General features: G+C 38.1%; 1 protein-coding gene across 3 annotated transcripts in view; it reads left to right on the top strand.

Moving 5' to 3' along the window:
* Nucleotides 1-1544: 1544 nt before the first annotated feature.
* Nucleotides 1545-6000, top strand: part of plxnb1b (plexin b1b) — a 151043-nt gene continuing 146587 nt past the window's right edge. For all 3 annotated transcript variants that reach the window (XM_032514565.1, XM_032514569.1, XM_032514566.1), the window contains exon 1: nt 1545-1963. The gene's annotated coding sequence lies outside the window, so the exon portion shown is untranslated. The remainder of the gene's footprint in view (nt 1964-6000) is intronic.

The raw sequence follows: 6000 nt of genomic DNA, 5'->3' as shown, positions 1-6000 counted from the left end.
GTCAAAGCCACTCCCAGAGCCTCCACCCTGCTCCCCCCAATCTATCGTATTTTAAAATTAAAGCTTCATAATATTAAGATTTACCAATACTGTGCCATAAGCTCAATGTATTCAGATGCATCATATACAATATTAAACATAACAAATATGACTTTATATTCTATATATAAAGATATGTGATCTCATTGTTTCTGGGTATTGACCTTATCTATGGCTTAATTATGTTGCAATATTAATGCCAACATTTGTGTAATGTTCCGATCACAATATTTACTGACATGTCTTTATAAATTATTATCATTTAACATTGAAAACATACTACTGTATTGAGTAGACCCGACTGTTGTTGTCTAGCCTTTGAACTAGGAGGTGACATGGTGGGTGATCTTTAAAGTGTGTGTAGCTTATCTATCTTCAGTCCTCATTACAGGAGATTTAGGAGAGAGGGGAGATAAAAGGCTTCTTTTCACTACAGGGGACACTTCAGATACAGAGGGAGAGAGACCCTCCTTAATGATGACAAGAGTGTTCAGCAGGTTTTGTGATCTCTGTGTGGTCTCTATTGGTATACATCTGATGTGTAAGAGTGTGACATGTCCTGTAAAAGGTCTGACCCCCAGACAACTTCATGGAGCATAAGAAAAATTTCCAGCTTAAATTCCAGTCATAACAGCTTAATGCCTAATTTAGTCTTCATTGCATGCTGCATTATAGCTGATGATAAGTGCTTGTTTGAAAATAGCACAAACACGTTAAAAAGTATTTATTCATCTTTTTCATTTCCTTGCATTAGCTGACTTAACAGTACATAAAGCTTGGAAACTCAACAAGTAGTGGTATTAAAAATGGGGTCATGCATTCCCAGAGCTGCTTGAGAGAGATGAGTTGATGTAATATTAACATCATTGCTTTCACCCTTTCAACCAATCATAGAAAACTGTTAGCCTGTGTATTTAAATAGAGGTCTGTAAAGTGACAAACTTTGGGAATCAAACGGGATCAAACTAAAATAGCTGGATGGGATCAGGACGGAATGCACATCTCCAGCTGACCAAAAGGGGTCTGCCATGTACCAGCCATTTCTCGGGCAGCTAATGCTGCCTTGACATGCTGGGGAAAATATTGGAATATGGTAAATTGCAGCAAACATTGAAAACAACACAGTGGAAGCCTAAATATGAAATGACAGGATTTCAGTTAATGATCAGGTTTATCAAACAGTCGTGGATCCTTCATAACTAAGGGGGCTATAGTCTTAAGTGATGTGACCCCTAAAAGAAAGATTTAGTTTGGTACACATATGTTTCCTTCCAAACTTGAGCAAGGTTTGGCAATGTCCTTTGAGATGTGCTCGTTGTGGTTCGATAGGAACTCAATTGAAAACCATTACGTCGACCAAAAACAGAGCAGTAGTGTAACACTGACGTTTTTAAGCAGCCAGTAAGGCATCATGATACTTTCTAGAATTTTTTTGATTCGAAAATACGAGGAGCACTTGAAGGCAGCGTGATATATCCCCCTTTGCCAAACCCCTTTTTACGCTTGTGGAGAGCTGACCGCTGAGCGCAGCACCAAACCATTCCCCACCACTACTTACCCCGCCGGCTACATGTGGGGGGTAGAAACCTGCTAGGTAAAACCAAGCAAAGGAAAGAAACTAAATTAAGCGTTACTTTTTACTGCATGGAATAACTGCACTGATTTCCCCCCCCCGCCGAGACGTTAGGAGTGTAAACTAGTAAAAGTTGGATGCCCGAGAGCACATTTGCAAGTCCGGACTGAACGACAATGGAATTTGTGATCTCGTAACCACGAGAAATAACGTTTATCTGTCTGCGTATACACGCGCCGGTTGCAGACGAATTGGACAACGTTACTCTCATTGAAAACCTTCTTGCTTCGCTGAAAAGAGGAGTAAACCAGCGTTTTGAGCAAGTGACTGAAGAGTTGTACACCGGGCAAGGTGAGTGGCAGTCTGGGCCGCGTAGTCCTCTTCTACTTAACACGAGCTACTCTTCTTTATCTAATTTAAAATTACAACTGCGTATGTTTTCCCACGTGTTTGCCCTCTAAACGACCGAGCCTCTGTCATGTGAAGACTGAAGAGCAGTACCAATGACGTCGTAACGTTATTTAAAAAAAAAAAAACTTTTCAGCATTCACTATCTTCATGTGCATGTTTAAACCATTGCCCACTTTGTTTTCATTCAGACTCAATCAAAACCTGGTCCACAGTGTGCTTCACTTGAGTTAGCTAACTTAGCCAATACACGTCCCCTAGGCGGCGTCGCTTCAAGGCACCAGCGTTATCTATCACTAATGTTCATTATGTTGTGTGAGCTGTGACTCCATTTAACGGTGTTAAAATGCCAAGTGATTGAACAACACTGGCATCTGATAGTGCCATGTAGTTTACAGGCACGACACAACAGCTCAGAGAGCAGCCAACGTTAGCCAACCCCTGGGTCATCATCACTCCGACGGACCATTTCACATGGACGTTACCTCCCTGGCCTAAACAAGTTTCCTTGTTTTCATTTTACATTAAAATGTTCAGATTTATTCGCTATAACCCCCATTGTGATTCGCTATTAAGATAAAGTAGGATTGGGTGATTTCAGCTAGAAAAAAAAGAAACCTCAAACAGTTTCAGTAACCTGAAAATCAGACGACAAATACAGTTATGCTTCAAATAACGTTGCCTAATCGCATCTTAAAATGATCATTCATTTAGCAAGTCTGACTTTTGCAATCATTATAATTCATATTATTGCCATTTAAAAAGGATTGTTCTTTCGGAACAGTATTATCTACTTAACACTTGTGCCATTCATAAACATGTGATTGCATGATCTGCAAATGAAGGCAGTGCAAGTTAATATAAGCAATTATAAATGCTATTGTGGATAATGCAGCTCTTTACAATCAAAAGTCAGATACAGGTCTTCATGTAATAACATGAAGACCTGTATCTGACTTTTAACACAGTAACTTGTGTGATATTACACTAACTTTGAAGTGTCATGGCAAATCCATCCATCCATCCATCCATCCATCCATCCATCCATCCATCACTAAGGCTGCCAGTGACTGTGTGTGACCTTACCTTTTGTGTTATTGTGTTCCATGGGCGATGGTCTCCTCTCACAGTTTAGCGCCGTCTTAAACCATGTCCATCTGCTCCTATTGCCTCATTACAGAATTGGTGGCTTAGTATAAACCAGTAAATGAGATGGAATATCCCCTCCCAATGATGAAAATTGCTCATTTATTTAAGGTTGTTGGTAGTATTGGAAAAACGAGGGTGTACCCAGAATATTGTGCCTGCTAGGGTGTGCTGGCATGATTGTCTGCACTTCTAAATAAAGAAAATATTTGTTTCAAAAAATAATTTTGTTTCTTGTGATAAACACACTCTTAAAGAAATCTCAACTCTATACAGTTAAAAATATTTCCCTAAAAATATTTGTTTAAACAGACCAACAGCTTTTGGGGATTAAATTACTTTTAACGGCAGTAGAGAAGTGTAATTTCACTAAAATAGGTAATTTGGAGTATTGTAACATAGCTAAATTTGTGATGGACCCAAAACAATGATCCCCAGTTTTCAAGTTGTAAAATAAAGATAGCCAAAGGCTGAAGCTACTGATAAAAAGTGTGACAAGTTTTCCATTGCTTTCTCAAGTTAAAGGTTGTGGTTTATGTCAAATAATGAGTGTATGGATGTGTATGGATAATGGATGTTTAAGTGGAGTACATTTTATAACCCCTGAAGTGAATGAGTGCTTGTTAGCAGAACTAGTCGCCAGTTCAGACTTGTATCTGGATAAAGTCAGACACCAGCACCCAAAGGTGTCTGGACTTGTAAAATGACCCTTGGCTTTGTGTATAAATGCTGTCATTATTGTGTGCAGATTTGACCTCTTTTTTTTAAAGCCTTGAAAACGTTTTCCCCCAGATTAATGTAGAGGACTATTTGTTTTCTTCTTCTTCTATCATTTCAGTTTGGAACGTTTCATTAGGGCTGAGACGGTATAGATTTTTTTCTTACTGCAAAAAGCAAGAAATTCCCGTGGTATCGTGGTGTACAGCAACCCCCTTACAAGAGTAGCGTAAGTTAGAGCAATAATGGCAGAGTGCCTTAAGTGAGTGACGTCAATGCTTAATTATGATGCAGAGTATTGTATGAGTGCCGCTGTGAGGACAAGAGGGAGGAAAAAGAGTTAGCAAAGTTGATGAGTTAAAAGTGAACAATAAAACAACAAGCTAGAGCTTCTAATACACGGTAAGAAAGGCAAATACATTTCTCCTGTACAAGACATTACACAGGTACTCTCGCATGTAGGCCTAATAGTCAACACGAATGGAATGTTATTATGTGTCATGGAACATTGCGCTCCCAACTTGCGAAAGGTTGGATTTTCTCCATCTTTTGATGAGTTTTGTTTAGAAAACCTTAAATCCATGTAAGACACAATGTCATCAGACACAATCTATCTCACTAGACACAACGTGCACACATGCGCAGGCCAATGTTTTTATGCTTTTTGGGATTTTCCTCGTCTGTTAGTGTGTTATATATTTTTTGTAACACATTTAATTCCAAATGGAGCTTTTCTCTCCTACAAACCGCACTTTCTTAACTGCCTAAAAACGGCTCACCCACATTTCTGTTTGAAATTCCTCAATTAACTATGTCATTGATTAAAAAAGCCAGCCCAGTTTTTCATATGTGCTGCCCATTGGTGCTACCTAAGCAAGCATAGCCCACCGATAGGCTTGTTTGAATTTGGTTGACCAATTAGAGCTGGGCAATTTGGAGAAAATCAAATATCACAATATTTGTTTACCAAATACCTCTATCGATATTGTGGCAAAATTGTTAGGTTGACATTTGGTGCTTTCACAAAATATGCACACAATGAGATTTTTTATAAATAGTCATTACATATATATATATATATATATATATATATATATATATATATATATATATATATATATATATATATATGTATATGTATATATGTGTGTATAGAACAGCTAGAGCAGTCTGGTGTATTCAGAAAAAGAAACTTATATTTTTTGAAAATCAAGCATGTAAACCTATTCTAGTAGACCCCTAGAGGACAAATATGAGGCTGAAAAGAAGTATAATAGGGGCTCTTTAAGGCAATGACATAACTTATATAGTGATTTCTCGAAATTAAACAAAAAAAGTTATTGCAAGGAATTAATTTCACTAGACTAATAAGTAGCAACCAAGTTTACAGATGTCAGCATTTACAGAGAGGATTTGTAGAATTCACTGACTCTCCAATAAACAAGATTAACCTCACAAATTCTGTCACAGACCTGCCAAAGGTCAAAAGGTCCAGGGGGAAGGGTTTGACTGCTCTTGTTTTGTGTGTCTGCAGTGTTTACCACAGATAGAGAACCCACTTGTGGTGGGTGGTGCACGATGTGATGGTGTGTGATGGCTGGGTTCAGTAATCAACTAGTCAACAAGGTAAATAAACTATATCAAAGTCAAGAAACAATGACTACATAACATTAACAGATAATTTGGAAAGAAATAACTAGTGTACATATTATTAAACCAGACTTGAAGATGATACATGAAGTGTAGCCTTTGATGTGCTATGTCAATTAAATGTGGCTGGTTTGTCAAATCAATTTTATGGTTCATCAGATAAAATACCCGATTACCCGAAGCCAAAATGTTATATATACAAAATGTGACCTTAAAGTTATGATCCATACAGTAAGTTACATGTTATATCACATTTAATTAATTAAATTCAATTATTCAGGCTCAAGTCGGCGAATAAAATTCATGATTACGGGAACAGAGTTAAACTGAAGGCTCGGCTAGCAGAAATTAGCTCCCTCCCTCCCATCAGCTGTTAGTTTCGGTTAACTCATTATAAAGATATGCTTGAGCGGAGACTGTCGCGGAGAGGCTGAACAGCCAGACTCTGATAAAAGCAGCTGTGGCGC

Source organism: Etheostoma spectabile, chromosome 4 (assembly GCF_008692095.1).
Source record: "Etheostoma spectabile isolate EspeVRDwgs_2016 chromosome 4, UIUC_Espe_1.0, whole genome shotgun sequence".
Taxonomy (NCBI): Eukaryota; Metazoa; Chordata; class Actinopteri; order Perciformes; family Percidae; genus Etheostoma; species Etheostoma spectabile.
The sequence above is the reverse complement of the archived record's forward strand: the minus strand, read 5'-3'. Positions and strand labels throughout refer to the sequence as shown.